General features: G+C 45.9%; 1 protein-coding gene across 5 annotated transcripts in view; it reads left to right on the top strand.

Moving 5' to 3' along the window:
• The window catches only part of ARID1A (AT-rich interaction domain 1A), an 87,534-nt gene that overhangs the window by 39,339 nt on the left and 23,614 nt on the right, over nt 1-24,581 (top strand). The window lies entirely within an intron of this gene.

Below are 24,581 nucleotides of genomic sequence, written 5' to 3'. Positions count from 1 at the left end.
GCAAACCCACCATGACAAATCCTGCTTCAGTTAGGAAATGGAAATTTAGCCACATACCCAGATAAGAATCTTTTGGAATTTTGACTCTACTTGGACGTAAAGCCTGTGTCTTCATTTATTCTGACCTGAGAGAAATGGTTTCAGGATCTCTAAGAAATAGGCAGAAGGCGGGAGCTCTCTTCACCATGAAGCCTCCCATGGATTCCCCTGAAGGTCTCTGAGACACCTCAATAGGGCAAGGTCTGCAGAGTCCCTTAGTACCTGGTGTTCAGGCTTCTGAGGCCAGAATGCAGATAGGACGTCTGAGACTGTTGACTTTCTCAACTGAGGAATTGAGGGAAGGAAGTGCCTTAATAAAGTGATCACTCTTTGTTCCCTTCTCATTAGTGTCTGTTGCAATCCTTTTCTGCATCCTGAACTTCATTGGAATGTGCTTTTTAACCTGATTCAGTCAGAATGTGTAACCACTCCCTCATCATCTGTGGTCTGTGGCTAAATCTGGGTGAGGTGCTATTGTGTCAAGAACCCAAATCGGTGGATTTCTGTCAGTGCTGTAAGTTGCTTCATTCCAAAAAGTTTTGCTTGCTTCTGGTGACCTTTTGATATATATGTATTTGGCTTTTTTTTTTTTTTTTTTGATCCTGAGAAGGCTTGTATCCAGAGATGCTACATGCCTTGTAAGGGTCGGGAATCTTAAGAACTTCTTATCTGACCCACTGAAGTGAAGGTGAAGGTGTTGGCAGCCTTTTAGGCCCAGGGGATGGTTGTTCCTGGGAAGGCTATCACAAGGAACATTCCCAAGTTTGGGCTTTTTCTAAAGATTCATCCAAATGGGTCATTTGCTCAGTGGTGGAAGCTCCATGTGGGAGGTAAGCTGGCTGGGTTATTGTCATCTTGTTTTTTGAATTGCTTTTTATCCCTTTGCTACTTGGGCAGGCATCAAAAAGTGGTTATTCTTTGAAATTTTGGTTTGATGCCAGATTTGCCTACGCAGGCTAGGAAGCAGCCCCATCTGAAGAAATGAGAAGTTGGATTCCCTACAAGAGCCCTCTCCTTTCTTAACCAGTTGTGTTAAACGATCCCTAGGTTTGCCAGTGCATCCCTTCACTAAACAAATGTTTATGAGGTACCTTTTGGCACCAGAGCAGATTCCAGGCTGGCTGGAGAGCAGCCCCTTAGATTTAACATTGCCCTCCTTACTCATTCACGTTACCTCCCTGGCCCTGAAGGCATTATGATTGTGACCCTTAAATATTACAAAAATTAAATTTTGAGGAGTCTGTGCTCAGCTATTGATGCTAAGCCATTTAGGTGCTATTATCCTGATCACGTTATCCCTATATTTAAACCTCTCAATTATTTTTTCGTTAACCTTAGAATAAAATCCAGAATTTTTTTTTTTTTTTTTTGGGAGAGAGAGAGAGAGTTTCACACTCTTGTTGCCCAGGCTGGAGTGCAATGGCACGATCTTGGTTCACTGCAACCTCCACCTCATGGGTTCAAGTGATTCTTCTGCCTCAGTCTCCCGAGTAGCTGGGTTTACAGGTGCTCGCCACTACACCCAACTAATTTATTTATTTATTTATTTATTTTTGGATACTGAGTGTCACTCTGTCACCCAGGCTGGAGTGCAATGGCACGATCTCAGCTCACTGCAACCTCAGCCTCCCAGGTTGAAGTGATTCTCCTGCCTCAGCCTCCCGAGTAGCTGGGATTACAGGCGCCCTCTACCACACCCACCTAATTTTTGTATTTTTAGTAGAGACGAGTTTCACCAGGTTGGCCAGGCTGGTCTCAAACTCCTGATCTCAGGTGATCCACCTGCCTTGGCCTCCCAAGGTGCTGGGATTATAGGCGTGAGCCACCTCACCCGGCCTAAAATCCAGAATCTTTAATGTTAGACATCAGAAACACAGATTGCTGTTCCCTCTCAGCTCCCATCCCCTGCGTCTTTCTCATTCAGTAGGTCTGGAGTGGGGCCCAAGAATGTGCATTTCTAACAAGTTCCTCTGTGATTCTGTTGCTGCTAAACCAGGGATGGCACTTTGAGAACCTCTACTTTATTCTTTTTTCTCTGCCTTGCTCTTGGCTTTCTTTCGGTTTCTCTAAGGCACCATATGCTATTTTTTGCTTTCAGACCTTTGCACACACCCTTCCCTTTGCCTCATACTTTTCCCCTCAACTCCTCCTGTTCATCTTTCAGACTATATCTTAAAGATTGTTCCTTCAGAAAACTACTACCTAATCAAGCTTCAAGACGCAGCTTAAATAACTTCTATGATGACTTCATTGACTAAAGGCCATTGTTATTTTACCTTTAAAAAAAAGGCCGGGTGCAGTGGCACATGCCTGTAATCCCAGCACTGTGGGAGGCCAAGGCGGGCAGATCACGAGGTCAGGAGATTGAGACCATCCTGGCAAACATGGTGAAACCCCATCTCTACTAAAAATATAAAAAATTAGGCATGGCAGCGGGTACCTGTAGTCCCAGCTATTCGGGAGGCAGAGGCAAGAGAATCACTTTAGAACCTAGGAGGCGGAGGTTGCATCGAGCCGAGATCACGCCACTGCACTCCAGCCTGGGCGACAGAGTGAACTCCATCTCAAAAAAAAAAAAAAAAAAAAAGTATAGCTGGGCGCGGTGGCTCATGCCTGTAATCCCAGCACTTTGGGAGGCTGAGGCGGGCGGATCACAAGGTCAGGAGTTCGAGACCAGCCTGGCCAATATGGTGAAACCCTATCTCTACTAAAAAATACAGAAATTAGCTGGGCGTGGTGGCGGGCACCTGTAGTCCCAGCTACTCAGGAGGCTGAGGCAGGAGAATTGCTTGAACCCGGGAGGCGAAGATTGCAGTGAGCCAAGATTGTGCCACCGCATTCCAGCCTGAGTGACGGAGCAAGACTCTGTCTCAAAAAAAAAAAAAAAAAAAATGACTGGGCACAGTGGCTTGGGAAGCCAAGGCGGGCACATTGCCTGAGGTCTGGAGTTTGAGACCAGCCTGACCAATATGGAGAAACCCCATCTCTACTAAAAATACAAAATTAGCCAGGTGTGGTGGCACATGCCTGTAATCCCAGCTACTAGGGAGGCTGAGGCAGGAGAATCGCTTGAACCTGGGAGGCGGAGGTTGCAACGAGCCAAGATCGTGCCATTACACTCCAGCCTGGAATACAAGAGCGAAACTCGGTCTCAAAAAAAAAAAAGAAAAAATTAATGCCCAGGGTTCACAGAGTTCTGATTTGTTTGATGTGGGGTTTGGGCATTGGTGTGGTTAGCAGCTGTCCCAGGTGAATCTTGATTTGCAGGTAGAGATCTATTCCAGACTATCAGGTTCCTTTCCCATAGTAAACTCTTTTTTTTTTTTTTTTTTTTTTTGAGATGGAGTCTCACTCTGTCACCCAGGCTGGAGTGCAGTGGCACAATCGCAATTCACTACAACTTCCGCCTCCCGGACTCAAACGATTCTCCTGCCTCAGCCTCCCAAGTAGCTGGAATTACAGATACCCACTACCACACCCGGCTAATTTTTGTATTTTTAATACAGACGAGGTTTCACTATGTTGGCCAGACTGGTCTTGAACTCCTGACCTAGGTGATCTGCCCGCCTCGGCCTCCCAAAGTGCTGGGATTACAGGCGTGAGCCACGGTGCCCAGCCTATAGTAAACTCTTAGCACCCATACTTCTTGTTAGTACTTATCTCAAGTATAATTTAAATTACTTACTTAATGCAAGTTCATTGAGGGCTGACCTGCTGTCTTGCTTATTGCTATAGTGCCTGGCATCTAGTTGCTTATTGCCATAGTGCCTGGCATATAGTAGGCTCCAACTTATTGCATAGATGACCCTGAGCAGCATCCATTATAGTGCTCATTCCGGAAGTATACATCTGACAGGAGCAGCTTGACTATATTACCAGAGTCTTGCTCTGTCACCCAGGCTGGAGTGCAGTGGCACAATCTTGGCTCACTGCAGCCTCTGCCTCCCGGGTTCCAGCGATTCTCCTACTTCAGCCTCTTGAGTAGCTGGGATTACAGGTATGCGCCACCACTGCCGGCTAGTTTTTGTATTTTTAGTAGAGACAGTTTCACCACGTTGGCGAGGCTGGTTTCGAACTCCTGACCTCAAATGATCCACCCACCTCAGCCTCCCAAAGTGCTGGGATTATAGGCATCAGCCACTGCGCCCAGCTTCTGTAACTTTTCTTTTCTTTTCTTTTTTTTTTTTTGAGACGGAGTCTCTGTTGCCCAGGCTGGAGTGCAGTGGTGCCATCTGGGCTCACTGCAAGCTCCGCCTCCCAGGTTCAAGCAATTCTCTGCCTCAGCCTCCCGAGTAGCTGGGATTACAGGCACCCACCACCACGCCTGGCTAATTTTTTTGTATTTTGAGTAGAGACGGGGTTTCACCATCTTGGCCAGGCTGGTCTTGAACTCCTGACCTTGTGATCCACCCACCTCGGCCTCCCAGAGTGCTGGGATTACAGGCGTGAGCCACTGCGCCCGGCCCAGCTTCTGTAACTTTTCTTACTAAGACACATTTGTAAATTTAAATTTTGGTCTTGAAAGTATACCTAGGATAGAGTAATGGAAAATGGATACAGGATTGAAAGCTGTGATCTGAAGAGGTTAGCTAGTGCTTCACAAACTTTAGCATGTTAAGAATCACCTGAATTACTGCCTCTGCCTGAGAAATTCTGATTCAGTAGGTATGGGTTGGGACCTAAGAATTTGCATTTCTAACAAGCTCTAAAGTGGTACAGATGCTGCCAGTTCAGAAGACCACAATTGGAATGAGACTGAGGTAGGTAGTAACCTTTTGAAAAGGGAAGGAAAAAAAATTACTAGACTAGGAAGCCACAGCAGTAACTAGAGTAATAGTGGTGATTTACACTATAGTTTGACTCTTGATTATTTGGAAGGCACACTGTGGGTTAAGAATGGTAGAAAGAAAAGAGACTTAAAAGAAACTAGACTGTAGCTGTGGCCTCACTGCAGTTTATTCCTGGGTAGCCTGCCAGTACCACCCTGGGAGCTCCTCTGCTCTATGGTGCTCGTCACTGGATCCCTTCCTTTAGTGGGGCCAGACTTAGTTGGTCACCAAATCTTAGTCTACCACAGAAATGGTTTTTGCTTTTGAATCTGGTTTCCCCTGTCTTTCTCCATGCCTTTTGTTTTTTCAGGTCCCTGTTATCTCTCACCTGGTGTCTTGCCACAAACTTCTGACTGTTCTGTTTCTTTTCTTACTCTTTTCCTTCCAAGTCTGTCCTCAGCATAATCACCAGAGTGATCATCTTAAAAAAAAAAAAAAAAAAAAAAAAAACAAACCTGGCCAAGTTATGTTAATGCTTTAAAACCTGGCTACCTGTTGTCTGTAGATTTAAGTCCAAGTGTGACATACAAGTAAGTTCTTTTGGGATCTGGAGGATGAGGAGAGATGTAGGTAAGTTTCCTGTCCCTGGAGTAAAACCTGGCACCCTTTTTGCTCTGGGTGTTATGTAGAAGACAAACAGACATTTGACAAGGGTTGAACTTGCGTGACTTCTCAGGTCATTTGAACTCTTGGGTCCATGATTCTGAATATGATATGGTTGCTATCCTGAAGGATCCTCCTGTGTTTCATTAGTAAAATAGACATAAAACAGAAGACCATGTGCCTGTATGTTATAATGAGTGCTGTCAGAGTTTGGTGAAGTCACTGATCCATTTATGTCTCAATAGTTGAAGGAAGAAGTCATGTTGACGTTCAGTCAGTATGAGCTAGACGTGGATGTATTTAAGTGGTTACAAAGGGAAAGTCCGGCTTGAACAGAGGCCATGCAGGGATGGGGATGAGGTGCAGTATAGATACTTGGGGGCTGGTCAGCTTCCTGGGGAAAGAAGTAACAGGAAGGAAAGCTAGATCACAGGGATCCTGCTGAGCTTAAGCCATTTAGATCTGATCTTATGGGCTTGCAGATAGGTAACTGGAGCAATCATGTGATAAAACTAATGTTTTACAAAAATGATCCATTAGTTTGTAGTATGCTTTGAAAACAGGAGTCTTAAAGCAGTGGAATAAGTTAAACCGTAAAACTACTTCTGGCAAGAGGTATGGAGTTCTGGTTCTTCTGTCTCATTTGCATAGCCACCTGCTCCCACATGTGGAACATGCAGGAAAGAATACAGGACTGCAAATAAGTGGGTTCTATGGGGTGGAATATTTAAAGAATTTGATTGACTGGTGGGCAGGGGGAGTCTCATTTTTGAGGAAAAGCTAAATTCCATATTTATTTTGTGGAATATAATATAGTAAGATTTCTGAAAACAAATGTCCAGTTGCTAGTTGGAGACAGGAAACTGAAACTTGGGTAAGACCTGAGTCTGGATACAAGTTTGCGAGTTATCTGTGTGGTAGTTAATAGTTAAACCATGGAATGAAGCAGGCCTCCTAAACTGTGGAGTTTAGAGATAGAAGCCAGATGGAGCTCTGGACGATGCCGGAGGCCATCAGGTAGAAGCAGCCATCAGAGAGTTGGAGAGATCGGAGAAGGACCAGGATTGTGTAATATTTCTGAGGGACAGTGTCAAATTTATATTTCAAAGAAAATAGGTAGTTGGATTTGTCATAAAGCATTTTATTGGGATCCTTTTTAGATAAGGAAAAGGCTTGATTTCTGAGAGCTTGAGAAAAGGAAATGAGCAAGGGAAAGGGAAAGAGCACTCTTGAAAGGCACTGAGAAAAAGGAGAGTCTGGCTGAATCAGTCCAATTCCTCCGCTTCATCCCAAAGACCCGCATGTGTATAAGGCAGATGGAAGAGGGAAAAGTGAAGGTGCTGGCAGAATATTAGGAGGGTATAAACAGGCACATCTTTCTGGAGTTGTGAGAAAAAGGAATCAAAGGCATCCACTGGATTAATTTATTTTCTTTTTTTTTTTTTTTGAGACGGAGTCTGGCTCTGTCACCCAGGCTGGAGTGCAGTGGCACGATCTTGGCTCACTGCAAGCTCCGCCTCCCGGGTTCACGCCATTCTCCTGCCTCAGCCTCTCCGAGTAGCTGGGACTATAGGCGCCCACCACCACGCCCGGCTAATTTTTTTGTATTTTTAGTAGAGACGGGGTTTCACCGTGGTCTCGATCTCCTGACCTCGTGATCCGCCCACCTCGGCCTCCCAAAGTGCTGGGATTACAAGCGTGAGCCACCGCGCCTGGCCCACTGGATTGATTTCTAAGGGACACTATACCCTTGGCTGAAAGAAAGGTAATCTTAAAGGCTGTTGTTGAAGATTGGATCATACTCATTTCCTCAGGTTAGGTAGGAGTGAATGTTATTGATGCCAGGAGGGAGGTGGAGAACAGAATTAGGATTTGTAATGTCTATCAAATTATCCCTTGAGTTTCTGAGCCGTTCTTTAGGTTTCATTTAACATCTTAGCTATTACCATTCATATTTTTACTTCTGTAATGCTCTCAGACACTGAGATCTTGGAATTACATTGGTCTAGAAAGAGGAAATGGGAGGGAGCTATGCTGTGCCTGTAGAATCCAAATTTTAGAGGGCAGGATTAAGGCCAGGCAAGGAGCTATAGTCAACATCAGTTATTCTGAAAAGATAGGAATTGGAATGTACAGAATACCCCCCTCCTGTTTTACATATGAAAAACCAAGGGTCAGAATCAAGATTTGAATCTAGCTCTGATATTTCAGGTGAAATATTTCCTCCAGCATCCCACCCAGTAGAGGAAAGACATGGACAATCTGATCCTCTCTTCATTTTTAGGCAAAAGACTCAACTCTTTGCCATTTAGCATTTGCTAGACTTGTCCTAAAAGAAAGAATGTCAATGGATTTCCATTTTACTTCTGTTTTCCGAGACATCCCTGTGATGGAGGCACAGATGAGTTGTGGAAAGAGCGAGTGGTAGGAAAGATAGCCAAACCTATGGGACCTGCTTGGAGGAACTAGCCAACTAAGGAATCACCTCAAACAGTGAACCATTGACTAGAGTTTGGTTATTTGGTTCCTGTGTTGGATGAGAGCAAGCCCTGTTCTGTGTCTGTCTTCTTAGAACACACTGTCCTGGTCAATGCTAACTTTAATCAGTTAGATCCTTGCTACTCAGTGTGGTCCATTGTCTAGAAGCACCAACATCACCTGGAAGCTTGCTAGAAATGTAGATTTTCAGGCCCTATCCTAGATTTATTGGATCTAACTCTGTTAATAAGATCTCTTAAGTGATTCATATGTCTAATGGTTTAGAAGCACAGAGACCCTGAGAGCTGAGAGTAAAATTTTCAAATGAAATATCAAGCTGGTAGGCCAGGCACAGTGGCTCACACCTGTAATCCCAGCACTGTGGGAGGCTGAGGTGGGTGGATCATGAGGTCAGGAGTTCGAGAGCAGCCTGACCAATATGGTGAAACCCCATCTCTACTAAAAATACAAAAATTTAGCCGGGCGTGGGCACGCACCTGTGATCCCAGCTACTCAGGAAGCTGAGGCAGGAGAATCCCTTGAACCCAGGAGGCGGAGGTTGCAGTGAGCTGAGGTCGCGCCACTGCACTCCAGCCTATGTGACAGAGCGAGACTCTGTCTCAAAAAAAAAAAAAAAAAAAAAAATATAAAAAATATCAAACTGGGGACTTTGGAACGTCATAAATTTTACAGATTGTATCCAGTAATATTTAAGTAATCTCTGAGTGTGGGAGACCACCACCAGTTGTTTCGTGCATGTTTTGGGGACCCTAGCTCCCGGTTCCTTACCCAGTTCAGAACCCATAATGGAGCCATCCACAGCTCCCAGCATACCTCTGCAACTTCATCTCCAGCCACTCACTTGTACCTTAAGCTCCTCACAATTCCTGGTCCTCTTGATTAGGATGTATACCTGTTTCTCTTTCTCTCTGTCATGCTCAGCAAACTTCTACTTTGGCTTCAAAATCTAGCTGAAATACCCTCTCTGGGACTTCTTCCCCATTTTCATATTGGCATAGCCTTATGCTGGTACCTCTGCTTGAACTGTATCTGACACCTGTCATGTGCCCAGAACAGGCAGATATTTGTAAACTTTTGTTGAATACCTCCTAGATTCTTGCTACCTAGCTAAGCTTTGGGAGCTAACGTTTTGTTGTTTAGGTTTATTGAGAGGAGTGACAAATCCTCTCAATACATGCTTTAAAAATTAGAACGTTTGGCTGGGCACGGTGGCTCATGCCTGTAATCCCAGCACTTTGGGAGGCTGAGGCGGGTAGATCACGAGGTCAAGAGTTCAAGACCAGCCTGGACAACATGGCGAAACCTGTCTCTATTAAAAATACAAAAATAGCCAGGTGTGGTGGCGGGGGCCTGTAGTCCCAGCTACTCAGGAGGCTGAGGCAAGAGAATCTCTTGAACCCGGGAGGCAGAGGTTGCAGTACTCCATCTCAAAAAAAAAAAAAAAATTAGAACGTTTGAAGGATTTTAATTTTACACAGTTTCTGTTCCCTTTTGTTCATTTCATGATAGAAGGAGAGAGGGCCCACGGTCATTATCTAGGTTTTTGATGGTTGATTTTCAAAAAGATAACAGAAATGTCACTAGCAATTTTGGTAACCAGAGAAGCAGGGTCTTTCTGAGGTTGGTGACCTGTTTTCTTTATAGCTGACCATGTATCTGTGCCTGCTCCCCTTGAATTATAGCCCAGGTGCTCTCTCAGAGTCTCGAAAAGGAAATCCCCACCCCCTCTGTCATATCTGCCCAGACTGCTAAGAGCAGCATGTACCCTGTGCATGTAGCCATCCCTTCTCTAGAACGCTGGTTCTCTGGGCTGGACTGGCCAATCCACTTCTCCATCTTAGTCACACTGCTCCAACCCTGATACTGCCTGCTGCCTGCTTGAGCCTGTGCTGCTTGCAGCAGTACTGTATGCTTGTTCCTGGGCCCATTTCCTGTTTCTATTCTAGTCGCTGGTGGCTCAGCTCTGCTTCCTGCCTGTGTGTCTCACACAGATTCCTCTTGCTGGAACCTTTTGTTTCCTTCGGAACAGCCTCAATCTTTGAAAAGCAACTGAGCCTTACCTCTAGTATGATGGCTCTTGAGTCACTTAGTCCTACAGAGGACTGGCTGGAAGTACCTCCTCCCCATTAAGCACACCATTTGAATTTTACCTTGTTTTTCAGTTTGTCCTCAGCCTTGCTGTAGGAAGCTAAGTTGGGCCAAACTTGTCCTCACTTATTAGTACACAGAGCTGTCAGGACTGGTATGTCCTGATTCTTTTGTACCTGGAGCTTGTAAATGTATTTCCTACTGCTCAAGAAGACACTTGGTATCCTCTCTGGCCCAAGCGTCCCTGAAGCCCAGGTGATACTTATTTTGAGTTGGGCAGGTTATGCCATCCTCAGCAGAATAACAGGCTGCAGAAAACATAGGGATGGAAAAGAAAGCATGTGCTGACTCAACCCTCCATCCTGTGTGAGCAATTCAAACCCCCCACCCACCCCCTCAGAGCTTAGGGTGAGAGAGAGAAAGTACAGTGAGGTTGTAAAAAGGGAAGAAGTGAAGGAGGTTGTCCTGGACAAATGTATTTAAAGGCCTAAGGCTCCCCCCTCTTGCCCATTTCCTACAAAAAATGTGCTTTGTGAATTAATCTTTTCTCTCTTTTACAGCCACTCTTTTGGGATCATTTGATAATACTGAGTCAGAGGATTTCTGTACTGGACCCTAGGTCTAGCTATGTTTAAAAGAGAGAGATTTAATATAGGGAATTTGGGCTTACAACTGGAAGGAGTGAGGGAGCTTGCTCTAGGATTGGCCTCCAAGAAACCAGACCCAGATTTAACCTAGATTTGACCTACCAGGGGAACGTCTATCTCGGAGCTACTATTAGATTGATTGCTCTTGAATCATACCCCTAAACCTGTGATCCAGGATCAGTAAGCTGGAATCAAGAAGCATTAGCTGCTGCTGCCAGTACCAGCACCCAGTTAAGTGGAGGATGGAACCAAAATGCTCCTGCAGAAACAAGTAAAGGAGACAGAAATATGGTCTCTGCTTACTTTGATCTAATCTCATGAGTCAGCTTCTCATTAGCAGAAGCTGAATTGTATCCAAAACCAAGGGATTCTTGGAAATTTCGTTTTTAAGCTTTTTAACTTCTACAATTAGAGAAAGAATAGAATGGAGGCAGCATGAACCAGCCCAACAGAATATTTACAATACTGACACCCCCATTCCTGTCTCCCCTCCCACCCCCGACTTTACATATGAGGAACCTAAGGCCCAGAAAGGGCAAGAGACTTGTCCAAGGTCATTCAGTAAATGAGAACATTGGATTCTGTGACTGCTAGTCCAGTGGTTCTACTGTTGCTTTTACTGTTAGGACCAACTCCTGTACAAGACCAGCAAAAAGATCCTTTAAGGAAAGGAAGGCCGCGGGCGCAGTAGCTCACGCCTGTAATCCCTGCACTTTGGGAGGTCGAGGTGGTGAGATCACCTGAGGTAGGGAGTTCGAGACCAGCCTGACCAACATTAAGAAACTCTTTCTCTACTAAACACACAAAATTAGCTGGGTGTGGTGGCATGTGCTTGTAATCCCAGCTACTTGAGAGGCTGAGGCAGGAGAATCGCTTGAACCTGGGAGGTGGAGGTTGTGGTAAGCCAAGATTGTGCCACTGCACTCCAGTCTGGGCAACAAGAGAGAAACTCTGTCTCAAAAAAATAAAAAAGAAAAGGAAAAATGCCATATTCAGAAAATGGACTTTGCCTTCCGTATTCTCTTTGGAGAAAGGGAAGGAGTTATGAACAGATATGAGGTTGAGATTTCTAGATTTCTAGGCAAAGTTAATGATATTATAGCTTCTGGATTTAGTTCTGTTCTCCAGAAGGATGTAAGAAGCATTTACTCTGAAAGGAAGAATTCTCAAAAACTAGAATGTCCTGATATTCCTTAGTCATCATGGATGAACTCAGTTGTAGTGACAGTGGCCCACCTTCACCTATTCCCCCTTGCCTTTTCTTTTGCCATTGGTGCTTTTCTGTCCAAAAAGATCAACCAAAATCAGAAAACCAGCCCCCATACGTTTGGTTGCCCAGCTGTTTCATGCCTGTCCTTGGGGGAACTTGGGTCTTTTGAACAGGAAATGAGCCAAGTCCACCTAGAAATATTATCTTTGTAGAAACCACTAGGGTCCTTTAAGCCAAGGTGAGAATCTGTTTCTTCAAACTTGGCCCAGAGGGGAGGACCTGTAGGTGTGGAGCTATGTTAACATACCTGGCCAGGCACAGTGGCTCATGCCTGTAATCCAGCACTTTGGGAGGCCGAGGCAGGTGGATCACGAGGTGAGGAGATTGAGACCATCCTGGACAACATGGTAAAACCCTGTTACTAGTAAAATATGAAAAATTAGCTGGGTGTGGGCTGGGCGCGGTGGCTCACACCTGTAATCCCAGCAGTTCGGGAGGCCAAGGCGGGCGAATCACCTGAGGTCGGGAGTTCAAGGCCAGCCTGGCCAACATGGTAAAACCCTGTCTCTACTAAATAATACAAAAATTAGCTGGGCGTGGTGGCAGGCACCTGTAATACCAGCTACTTGGGAGGCTGAGGCAGGGAGAATTGCTTGAACCCAGGAGGCAGAGGTTGCAGTGAGCCATGATCGTGCCACTGCACTCCAGCCTGGTGACAGAGCAAGACTCCATCTCAAACAAAACAAAACAAAAAACAACACCATACCCGATAAATCAAGTGTAGAATTAGCCCTATTGTTTTTTTCTGTGTCTACGACATACTAGAAAGCTGTGATGAAATGGATATGTATTCTGTTGCCATCCCTCTGGGGACCAGTGCTTGGTCTCCTGATCCCCCTACTCCATGGCCTGAAAGTGTTTCATCTTCCCTGCCTGTTACCAGCATAGAATTGGTTGGTATTGTGACATAATCCGATTGCCTTGAGGCAAAGCTTACCTCCAAGCTGCTAGCTTCCTTCCCATTTGACTTTTCCCAAAGAAGCTAAGAATCCATGCCTTTTTGAAGGTGGGAACTAGGGGTTGAAGGCTTAATCTTGAGAGTCAGCGAACCTGTCCCTTAAGGCCAGCTTTGATGTAGGAAGAATATTGAATATTGTTTAATGAGATGGAAATGGGTGAAAGTAATTTTTCCTGACATTTTGGGGAAGGTAAGAGAGAAACCAAATTTAGACTAAAAGGGATCAGTGGCCAGGTGTGGTGGCTTACACCTGTAAGCAGTGTGGGAGGCTGAGGCGGGATTGCTTGAGGCCAGGAGCTGGAGACCAGCCTAGGCAACACGGCAAGATCCCCATCTCTACCAAAAAATAAAAATAAAAAAAATAATTGGCCATGGTGGTGCATGCCTGTAGTCCTGGCTACTTGGGAGGCTGAGGCAGGAGGATCGCTTGAGCCCAGGAGTTTGAGGCTGCATTGAGCTATGCTTGCACAACTGCATTCCAGCCTGGGTGACAGAGCAAGATCCTGTCTGAAAAACAAACAAATAATATAGGTCAGTGTTCAGAGGAACCATTATCAACAATATTTGGATTTTTATCTCTCTTATTTTCTAGAACTTGATTATAGCTCTCCTGTGTTCAGAGTTGTTCTTTTCAAAGTCATTTGAGGTTGTATTCTGGTTTAAGATTCTATCCATTTCTCACTCTCAGATCTGTTTGTTCTACCCTCTCCCCCTAAATATTTGGATTTTATATAGACCAGTAGGCTAAGGTAGGGAAGACCACTGACAAGTATAAATTTAAGAGTTTACAAAACCAAGGAGGCCATCCAGCCCACTAGTTCTAAGCCATGTTCAGCACAGTGCCAACTTTGCCTTCCCTGGCTGTCCTTGCTTGCTTTCTGGTTGCTGTAATTCTGAGGGGCAGCCAGGCTTGCTGTAGAGAGGAGAGCCAGATGATGTGGAAACCTAAGGCAACACCCCCTCCTTGTTACACATCTCATACCCAGAACTCTGCTTGCTTTCTGTGTTCCTTTCCTCTCACTCCCCTTTCCTGCCCTCTTTACTCAAGTTCTAAGATTATAGCTGATGATCTTCATAATAGAACAAACTCTGTTTGGTTGACCTTCCTAACAGGGAATGCTTGGCTTTGAGAAAGTAAGGGGTTCCTAACTTCTTTGCCTTCTCTAGCTTTACAGTGCTCTTATTTCCTGCTGGGATTAGAACAGCCCTATTCCATAAATATGCACTGCTCTTGGCTGCTGTAACTCAGGCCCAGCTCTGACCCAGATTTTTTTTTTTTTTTTTTTTTTTTTTTTTTTTTTTTTGTGTGTGTGTCAGATTTGAGTCTATTAACTAGTGACCCTCAAAACACTTCATACATTTTTGGCCAAAAAGTGGTTACTGACTGGATAAGACAGTGAGAAGCCTTTGGGGGGCAGGGTGACTGGTCAGGCAGGTAGCATGGTATACAGGCCTGATGGGGACTGTGACAAACTGAAAAGCAAGGTTTCAACCAGTTAGTGGCCTATGGGAGTTCCAGAATCATCATCATCTTCTTTTTTATTTTTCTTTTGGAAGAAGTTAGATGCCTGGGGTCTGTATGAGGGTGTTAGGCAATGAATTAAAAAATTATCAGCCAGGCGCAGTGGCTCACGCCTGTAATCCCAGCACTTTGGGAAGCCGAGGCAGGCAGATCACAAGGTCAGGAGATCGAGACCATCCTGGCTAACACGGTGAAACCCCATCTCTACTAAAAAATACAAAAAATTAGCTGGGCGTGGTGGCGGGTGCCTGTAGTCCCAGCTACTCGGGAGGCTGAGGCAGGAGAATGGTGTGAACCCAGGAGGTGGAGCTTGCAGTGAGCCAAGATCGCGGCACTTCACTCCAGCCTCGGTGACAGAATGAGACTCCGTCTCAAAAAAAAAATAATAATAATTCTCTGGGGCCTGTGGGTCTGTCCCTGCAGTGTCTTGTGGACTGCGCCGTGTAGCTTTGGCTCTCTCTTGGATTTACTCCCTTTGAGCTGGTGCCTAGAGTTTCTCCGGGGGTGGGGGACAGCTATGAGGAGCACCTTCTCATCTATCCTTTGCCAGTTCTCATTGTGTTTGGTGTTTGTTTTATTGGTTTGTTGGGGGGTGGCGGGGAGCGACAGAGGAAATGTTGAGCAGAAGCACTTGATGTGATTAAACCTCCGGCTGAGCAGATCTGTGGGAGTAAAATATCGACCCCTGAAAAATCAATGGCTTCTGCAGTGACCCAGCCGCTGTTTGCAGGGGCTCCCACCACAGGAATGCAAGCAGCCCAGCAGTCTTTCTTCTCCCCACCTTTTTACCTGAGCAGTGCCCTCAGTCTCCACCCAAAGGGTCAGACCTGCCTCAAGAGATTTTGCAGAGGTGGGTTAGAACAGCACGTTCTCGTATTTTCACAATTAGATTGAAATTTCTCCAGTGACACAGAGCCCTGCCTCCGGCAGCCTCCTTTCCAGACATTCCTTTTCTGCACTGCTGCAGTTCTAGCAACAGCTCTTACCAAGTTGCCAAGACCCATTCGGGCTTGTACTTCTGAATTTTAAACAGGAGAATCGATTCTCTTGATACCAGCACCCAAGAGCCCCTCCCTTGTGGAGGTCTAGAATTCAGGTACTGGGGTATAGGATGGGGGAATAGAGATTAAGGGAAAGAAAGAAGACTAATAGAGATTGCGTCTAAAGAGGATGCTTTTGAGTAGATAATTCATTGAGCAACATTTATCAAGCATCTTGTCGTTTGTGTGTCTGGCATCTTTCTGGTCACTAATAGCCTGATCTTGCCCTGGTCCCACAGGCTAGTGGAGAAAAAGGGCAGATAGAACACAGTGCCATCAGTCCTGTAACACTGCATCTAGAGGAAGGAGCCTCAGAGGAACTCTGGGCCCTGCCTATAGGGTGTAGAGAACTAGTCCTGTGACTTGGGTCAAAGTAGATGGTTTAATAGAATGGCTAGCAGGTCTCTGCTTGGAGCATGGAGGCTTCTGATTCCTCACTGCCGTCACAAAACTGTTTTCATCTTGGAAGTTCCCAAGGCTAAAAAAACAATTTTAGCCTGTAGTTGTTGTGCCTATAATGCCAATTCTACTCTGGTGGTTGGCAAATCAGCCAGCCTGATGTGTGTGAAAGGAGAGCTCAGTTGCCCTATTGTTGGAGCACCTCTGTGGTCAGAGGGTTGAAGCTTGCTTGGCTTTTAAAGCCTCTAGAAAGGAGCCTTCCCATCTTGTAGCTTGGGGAGTGGGGCCCCTAAACAAAACCCAAACATCCTGCAGTTTGGAAGGGTGGCTGCAGTGCTGGGTGTGGAGGAAAGTGTGTGGGTTTGAAGTGGCCTAAGAGGAGGCCATCTAGAGGCTAGGAATATCTTGATTTTTTTTTTTCTCTCTGAGCCACACCCTTGTGATTGATAAAAGGATTAGAACATATTCAGTTTGAATACCCAGCAGAGACCAGGCTCCTACCTTCATGGGACTTCTTCCTTCATGGGACTTCTGCTTGTTTCCCTACATTCAAAGTCACCCTCCCCACAGCCCTCTGTCCTCTTACACATTAAGTACCCTACAGAAAACCCAGGGGTGAGAAAAAGTACTGTATCCTTTAATTTAGCATAGAAAAATTAGGTTGAAGTTGAAGGTTATCAGTGAAAGGGCTGATTTGAAATAAACGCTGAAAGTTATAGCAAGAGTAATTAGGAAAGAGGGGGGCTGGGCATGGTGGCTCACACCTGTAATCCAAGCACTTTGGGAGGCCGAGGCAGGTGGATCATCTGAGGTCAGGAGTTCGAGACCAACATGGTGAAACCCCGTGTCTACTAAAAATACAAAAATTAGCCGGGCGTGGTGGTGAGGGTCTGTAATCCCAGCTACTCGAGAGGCTGAGGCAGGAGAATCACTAGAACCTGGGAGGCGGAGATTGCAGTGAGCTGAGATTGCACCACTGCACTCCAGCCTGGAGGACAGGGCAAAACTCCATCTAAAAAAAAAAAAAAGGAAAGAGGGGAACACATAGCATCATAGATTTGTAGAGTTTGATTATCTAGTATAAGTCTTTCCTTCAATAAAGGAGTTAAGTGAGCCTCGTGAGGTTAGCCAGTTGAGTCAAGTAGCTAATCACACAGCGTATCTGGTGATATAGGTTGTTGGCCTTACCTCTACTGGAGCATGGAACCCAGCCTTTGATCATGTCAAGCTTCTATTAATACCTTATGGAAAGAGTGTAAAGTAATAGTGGATTTGAACCTCAGGTCTATTTAATAGCTGTCTTTCCTTGGGCAAGTCACTTCTGAACCTGCTTCCTTGTTAAAATGGGGGTAATACCTATATCAGAAGATGATTGTGAAAATTAAATGAGAGTCAACCACTCACCTTAGGGTTGAATATGTGATAGTCACATATTCATGTCAATTCTGCTTCCTTTCAAAAGGAAGATATAAAGGAACTTTATTAACTTTTTCCAACATCCTTTGTATTTGGAGATTTGGTCTCCAGAGCTTTCTTTATGAATTCTGATGTGTATATAGGGGGTTTCCTCTTGGAGATGGGCCCCTGAAAAGCATTCTGGAGACAAGAAGAGTCTTAACCCTTCTCTCCTGTGTCTTCCCCATCAGGTGGCCAAAAGGTATCAGGAAGAATGAATCATTATCTTCAGAACAACAGCCTATTGTAGAAAAAGAGAAGAGGGAGTTTGGTGGGGGATCTCATCCTATGCGATGGTTTCTAAGATACAAACCAAGTTTTTGGAAACTGGACGGGGGCAAGTAGGAAACAGATTTTTCTGAGCCTTTCCTGGAGTAGTTTCTGCTGTTCCAAACCATGGAGGGTAGTCACGTAGGTGATAGGGCTTGGTCCTACACTAAAAGGGTAGTGTCAACCTCTGCATCTTTTCTTCCCCTTCCTTACTACCTGCCTAACTCCTGACCTGGAATTACCACCGGGTGTGAAAGGCAGCCTATTCTGTGTGTTGATTCTTTCTTGGCATTTCAGTTAACATCAGCAAGCCTGCTCTCTAGGCATAGGTGGCAGTTAATCTGTTGGATTGAGACCACTCTGTGGAATAATGTCACAGCAGTTCTGTAACTCTTGGAGTCCCTACCAGTCTGGGGTAGGTCAAATTTCTCTTTCTTACATTTATAGCAAAGACTAAGGAGAAGGCCGGGCGCGGTGGCTCACGCTTGTAATCCCAGCACTTTGGGAGGCCGAGGCGGGCGGATCACGAGGTCAGGAGATCGAGACCACGGTGAAACCCCATCTCCACTAAAAATACAAAAAAATTAGCCGGGCGTGGTGGCGGGCACCTGTAGTCCCAGCTACTCGGAGAGGCTGAGGCAGGAAAATGGCATGAACCCGGGAGGCGGAGCTTGCAGTGAGCCGAGATTGCGCCACTGCACTCCAGCCTGGGCGACAGAGCGAGACTCCGTCTCAAAAAAAAAAAAAAAAAAAAAAAAGACTAAGGAGAAAAAAAGAGAACTTATGACTGAAACTTTATTGTACAAGTGTTCGGTAGAGGTAGCCTTTTCTCTTCTGCTACCCTCAACAAGTTGTTGCTTAAGGAAGGTTTTATGAAAAGCCAAGTCTCCCAAAAACTTACTTGCCTTAAGTAATTAATTTTGTCTCAGTTTTTCTTCCTTAGAGTGTAAGGCTATTGCCTCCTCTCCTACCTTTTCCTTTTCTTCATGGGTTATGTTTCCCAGTCTCTTCTGTGTTCTTCAGGATTTCCTCCCATTCTTCAGCATGAGAGCAGCCTAGGGGCGGGGCGGGGATAGGGGACTGACAAATTACTAGTGTAGATTTGGTCATTACGGAATTTTTTATTCAAGTATTGTCATTTAAATGGAGATGGCTGAGCTGCAAGGTTCCCAGTGCACACACTACAAGCATGTGTGTAGGATTTACCTGGTTCTCATGATGGGTGGTTTACCTGCCAATATCAGCACAACTCAGCAAAAGTTTTTCCCAACTAAATGGATATAAGAACTCCATCTGGGATTCCCCAAGGATTTAGCCAGATTTATGGGAAAACCCTAAATCGGAGCATTGCCATGAGCCTATTCTTTATACTTAACGTGTTGCCATTTAACCTGCTCAGCAAAATGAACTGATGTCATCCTCATGTGGCTCTATTGGGAGATAATTTAAACTTCCCTCCTCTAACCCTGATCTGGTATCTTGCTGCTTAAAAATATTCTTCAGTGGGCAGCCAATTCATCTTAGAACTTGCAGTTTTTCCTGTGAGAGTACCAGCACCCCCACCGCCCCTGCCCCACAAAATAAGGTATGGACTGTGTGATTTCAGGCATGGTTTTGTTGTGGTGTGAAGAGAAGGTGTTAGCTGCTGAGTTCTGTTTGTCAGCAGAGCCTGACAAACTCTTGCTGGCACTCACTAGGGCTGGGCAACCAATCACAGCTGGAACGGGTATCGTCATGGAGTCCCTGTGGGCTTCCTCTATCAGGTCACATCCCAAAATAACACTGGGCAGTATTTCAAGTGAAGAAATGAAGGCTTTCAGGGCTGTAGCCAGCCTGGAGTGTGAGATTCTGTGTGAAATAGTTGGATCTGCTCCAGCGCTTTTGATCTGCATGGTAGATGAGCAATAAAATGCACAAAACACATTGGAAACACGTGAGGAAATTCTCCTGGCCCTGCTGCTTCCTTGGAACTGGTAGGGCATTGAGTGGGCTGATCCTCACCTCCCATCTCTCAGCAGGGTTATACTTGGAGAACAAACCCAGGAAAAGAAATCTTCCCATTACAGGGGCATTGCTACAGTTATTTCCGCAGTCCTTCCAGAAGATGCCTGTTAGGTGGGCTCTTTTGGGAAAATTGAGAACCTGAGAGTCCTGAGATGCCAAGGGCATCCCTCACCAGGGAGAATAGGGGCTTGGATTGATTGAACTTTTTTTTTTTTTTTTTTTTGAGAGACAGTCTCGCTCTGTCGTCCAGGCTGGAGTGCAGTGGCGCAATCTCGGCTCATTGCAAGCTCCGCCTCCTGGGTTCACGCCATTCTCCTGCCTCAGCCTCCCGAGTTGCTGGGACTACAGGTGCACACCACCACGCCTGGCTAATTTTTTGTATTTTTTAGTGGAGATGGGGTTTCACCGTGTTAGTCAGGATGGTCTCAATCTCCTGACCTCGTGATCCGCCCGCCTCGGCCTCCCAAAGTGCTGGGATTACAGGCTTGAGCCACCACACCTGGCCCGATTGAACTTTTTATTAATGATAAATGTGTTGTAGAAAACTGAACTGTTAGGAACATTGAGGTCTGACTCAACAATCAGACGGCTTTTTGTGGAACAAAAGACCTGAAAAACTGGCTTTTTGTAGAGTAGAAAGCAGAGGTGTGTCCTGTGTAATAAAAGGACGTGGAGCTGAGAGCAATATCTGTTCATGTAGATAGAGGGGCAAGACATCTTTCGGAGACTTCTGCCCTTACCACTCCTTCCCATTTCCCAATAAAAATATTTACTATGACTAGCCACTGGGACTGGTGGGTATGTCTTAGAACTTCTGTTGCTGGTATGTTGTTATATCTCTCATTCCAGAATATTGCTGCTGGTTGTTTGACCCTGACTATATGGTGCTAGGGGGGTTTCATGCCTATGCCCCAGGGGTGTCACAGACTTAGATTTATCCAGTCCTCTCTGATTGTATATGTGAGAAAACTGAAGCCTGGCTTGTTGCCAGTTTGCCTAAGGTCACAACTGATAAGTACCAAAAGCTGGGCCTTGGTTTCCTGACACAGAGGCATGACCTTTCTCCTCAGTTCATAAAGTGTCACAACATAATGGAGAAAGCCAGCATGGCCTATGGGGTTCAGCAGGCCCGGGTTTAAAATCTGGCTTCCACCACTTGCCAGATGACCTAAGCATGTAACCCAGTCTCTTTAGGCATCAGCTTCCTCATCTTCAAATTGGTAATGTGGCTGGGTACAGTGGCTCACACCTGTGATCCCAGCACTTTGGGAGGCCAAGGTAGGAGGATTGCTTGAGCTCAGGAATTTGAGACCAGGCTGGGCAACATGGTGAAACCCCATCACTACAAAAATACAAAAAAATTAACCAGGTGTCTGTAGTTGCAGCTACTCTGGAGGCTGAGGTGGGAGGATGGCTTGAACCCAGGAGACAGAGGTTGCAGTGAGCCAAGATTGTGCCATTGCACCCAGCCTGGGTAACAGCCAGACCCTGACTAAAAAAAAAAAAACAAACCAAAATCAAAATGGTAATGGTAGTAGTATCTATAACCAAGAATTGCAGAAAATTGGGTAACTTTGCTAAGTGTCTGGCATATAGTAGATGCTTAAATGGTAGCTGTTGTTAATCGTAAATGATTTGCCCCTTTCTATGCTAACATTTTGGCTCTTAAAATTATTTGAAACCAACTATCCGATGCTGACCAGTTGCCATCTAATGAAAATGACAGTTTGAGAGGTTGGCCTCAAGCCAGCCAAATCAGAGAGATAAGAAGATTAATGTTCTTCCTTCCCCAGTATTTTTCTATACCCAGGCATCTCAGCCAGGTGGGACTACTGTTGACAGTGGTTTATTTAGCACTTTTTCTCCAAGAAGCTCAGGGCACTTTACCAAAAGTGACAGCTCTCCTGAAGAAGGGGAAGCCAACTCTTTGCCAGCCACGGATGCCTCCAGAGTTCTGAGACCCCAGCCCCAAGAGCTGCAAAGGTTTTCTTTAGGCTTCTAGGATCCCTCAGGTGGACCAGGGGCATTCTTCTTTTGGATCTATGGTGAGCCTGGTTTTTTTAACTGAAAGTGTGGCTGAAAGGACCTCCTCAGTTCTTGCCCTGAGCTGATAGGAGTGGTTGGTGGGTTTTGTTTTTGTTTTTGTTTTTGTTTTTTTTTTGGGATGGAGTCTCGCTCTGTTGCCCAGGCTGGAGTGCAGTGGCGCGATCTCGGCTCACTGCAACCTCCGCCTCCCAGGTTCACGCCATTCTCCTGCCTCAGCCTCCCGAGTAACTGGGACTACAGGTACCTGCCACCACACCTGGCTATTTTTTTGTATTTTTAGTAGAGACGGGGTTTCACTATGTTAGCCACGATGGTCTCGATCTCCTGACCTCGTGATCTGCCCACCTCAGCCTCCCAAAGTGCTGGGATTACAGGCGTGAGCCACCGTGCCTGGCCAGGTTTTGGTTTTTTGTTTTGTTTCTTGTTTTTGTTTTTTTTCTTAGCGCTTCAGTACATGTCCGAAGATACACACCAAGGCCAGGGGCAGTGGCTCATGCCTGTAATCCCAGAACGTTAGGAGGCTGAGGAGGGCAGATCGCTTGAGCCCAGGAGTTCAAGACAAGCCTGGGCAACATGGCAAGGCCCCATCTCTACAAAAAAATTTAAAAATTAGCCGGGGGGCCGGGCATGGTGGCTCATGCCTGTAATGCCGGCATTTTGGGAGGCCAAGGTGGGCGGATCACCTGAGGTCAGGAGTTCGAGACCAGCCTGGCCAACATGGTGAAACCCCGTCTCTACTAAAAATACAAAAATTAACTGGGTGTGGTGGCGCACGCCTGTAATCCCAGCTACTCAGGAGGCTGAGGCAGGAGAATTACTTGAACCCAGGAGGTGGAGGTTGCAGTGAGCCAAGATCACAAGATCATACCACTTCCCTCCAGCCTGGGTGACAGACCCAGACCGAGACCCTGTCTCTTTAAAAAAAAAAAAAAAACCCACAAAGATACACACCAAATTGAACAGCGGTTTCTCTATTGAGGGCAACAGAAAGACAGCCATGGGGGACTCTGGCTTCACCTATAATAGCTGAAATTTTTTTTTTCTTTTTTGAGACGGAGTCTCACTCTCTCGCCCAGGCTGGAGTGCAGTGGCGCAATCTCGGCTCACTGCAAGCCGTGCCTTCCAGGTTCACGCCATTCTCCTGCCTCAGCCTCCCGAATAGCTGGCACCACGGACACCCACCACCACGTCTGGCTAATTTTTTGTATTTTTAGTAAAGATGGGGTTTCACCGTGTTAGCCAGTATGGTCTCGATCTCCTGACCTTGTGATCCGCCCACCTCGGCCTCCCAAAGTGCTGGGATTACGGGTGTGAGCCACTGCACCTGGCCCAATATCTGAAATGTTTTTATCATGAGAATGTTTATGTTTTACTTGTATAACAGGAGACAAAAATGATCAAAACAAAACATTTAATTTTTCTAATCCCAGCTACTCAGGAGGCTGAGGCAGGAGAATCGCTTGAACCTGAGAGGTGGAGGTTGCAGTGAGCTGAGATCATGCCACTGCACTCCAGCCTAGGCGACAGACCGAGACCCTGTCTCTTAAAAAAAAAAAAAAAAAAAAAAAAAGCCGAGGCGAGCGGATCACGAGGTCAGGAGATCGAGACCATCCTGGCTAACATGGTGAAACCCCGTCTCTATTAAAAATACAAAAAAAATTAGCCGGGCGTGGTGGCGGGCGCCTGTAGTCCCAGCTACTCGGGAAGCTGAGGCAGAAGTCGCAGTGAGCCACGATAGCGCCACTGCATTCCAGCTTGGGCGACAGAGCAAGATTCCGTCTCAAAAAAAAAGGGGGGGGGGGAATAAAAACGCATAAAGATACGCACCAAATAATTGAACAGTGGTTTCTCTGTTGAGGGCAACAGAAAGACAGCTGTGGGGAACTTTGGTGTGGGGGACTTTGGCTTCACCTGTAATATCTGAATTGTTTTTATCATGAGAATGTTCATGTTTTACTTGTACAACTAAAGACAAAAATAATCAAAACTTTTTTTTTTGAAACGGAGTCTCACTCTGTCACCCAGGCTGGAATGCAGTGGTGCTATCTTGGCTCACTGTAACCTCCACCTCCCGGGTTCAAGGAATTCTCCCTGCCTCAGCCTCCTGAGTACCTGGGATTACAGGTGCCCACCACCACGCCTGGGTTTTGCCATGTTGGCCAGGCTGGTCTCGAACTCCTGACCTCGTGATCCGCCTACCTCGGCCTCCTAAAGTGCTGGGATTACGGACATGAGCTACCGCACCTGGCCAACATACAGTTTTTCAAAGCGATTTGAACTGAACCAAGTTCTCGTCTGATGGGTGGATCCTTGATTGCTATTCTGTTCTGAAATACACTTCTTTTTCCTGTAAGCAGGAAAGTTCTTATTACCAGAAGCTGGCAGTTTGATAAGGAGTGGAGACTGTAGGAAGGAGTGGGTGAGGTGAGGGAACCTTCTGGTCCCTAAAACAGAGCATTGAGCTGTGGAATTTGCTATAGACTGTAGGGCCTAACGAGTGCTCTCTTGAGACCCTTTCTACTTACAGTGGCTCTCCTTGTCATCTTGCTGCCTCTTTTAGTTTGTTCTTGGCTCAGAGGCTAGATGTCCGTGGTATAACTTAGCCATCAAAACAGGGATGGGGCTGGGCACAGTGACTTGTAACTATCATATCAGGAGTTTGGGAGGCCATTGTGGGAGGATTGAGCCCAAGAGTTTGAGACCACCCTGGGCAACATGGCAGAATCCCTTCTCCACACATACACCACAGCCAGACATGGTGGCGCCTGCCTGTACACACACATACAGAGCCAGATGTGGTGCGTGCCTGTAGTCCCAGCTACTCGGGAGGCTGAAGTAAGAGGATCACTTGAGCTGGGCAGGTTGAGGCTGCAGGGAGCTGGCATCATGCCAGTGTACTCCAGCCTGGGGTA

This window comes from Symphalangus syndactylus, chromosome 22 (assembly GCF_028878055.3).
Source record: "Symphalangus syndactylus isolate Jambi chromosome 22, NHGRI_mSymSyn1-v2.1_pri, whole genome shotgun sequence".
NCBI classification, from domain to species: domain Eukaryota; kingdom Metazoa; phylum Chordata; class Mammalia; order Primates; family Hylobatidae; genus Symphalangus; species Symphalangus syndactylus.
The sequence above is the reverse complement of the archived record's forward strand: the minus strand, read 5'-3'. Positions and strand labels throughout refer to the sequence as shown.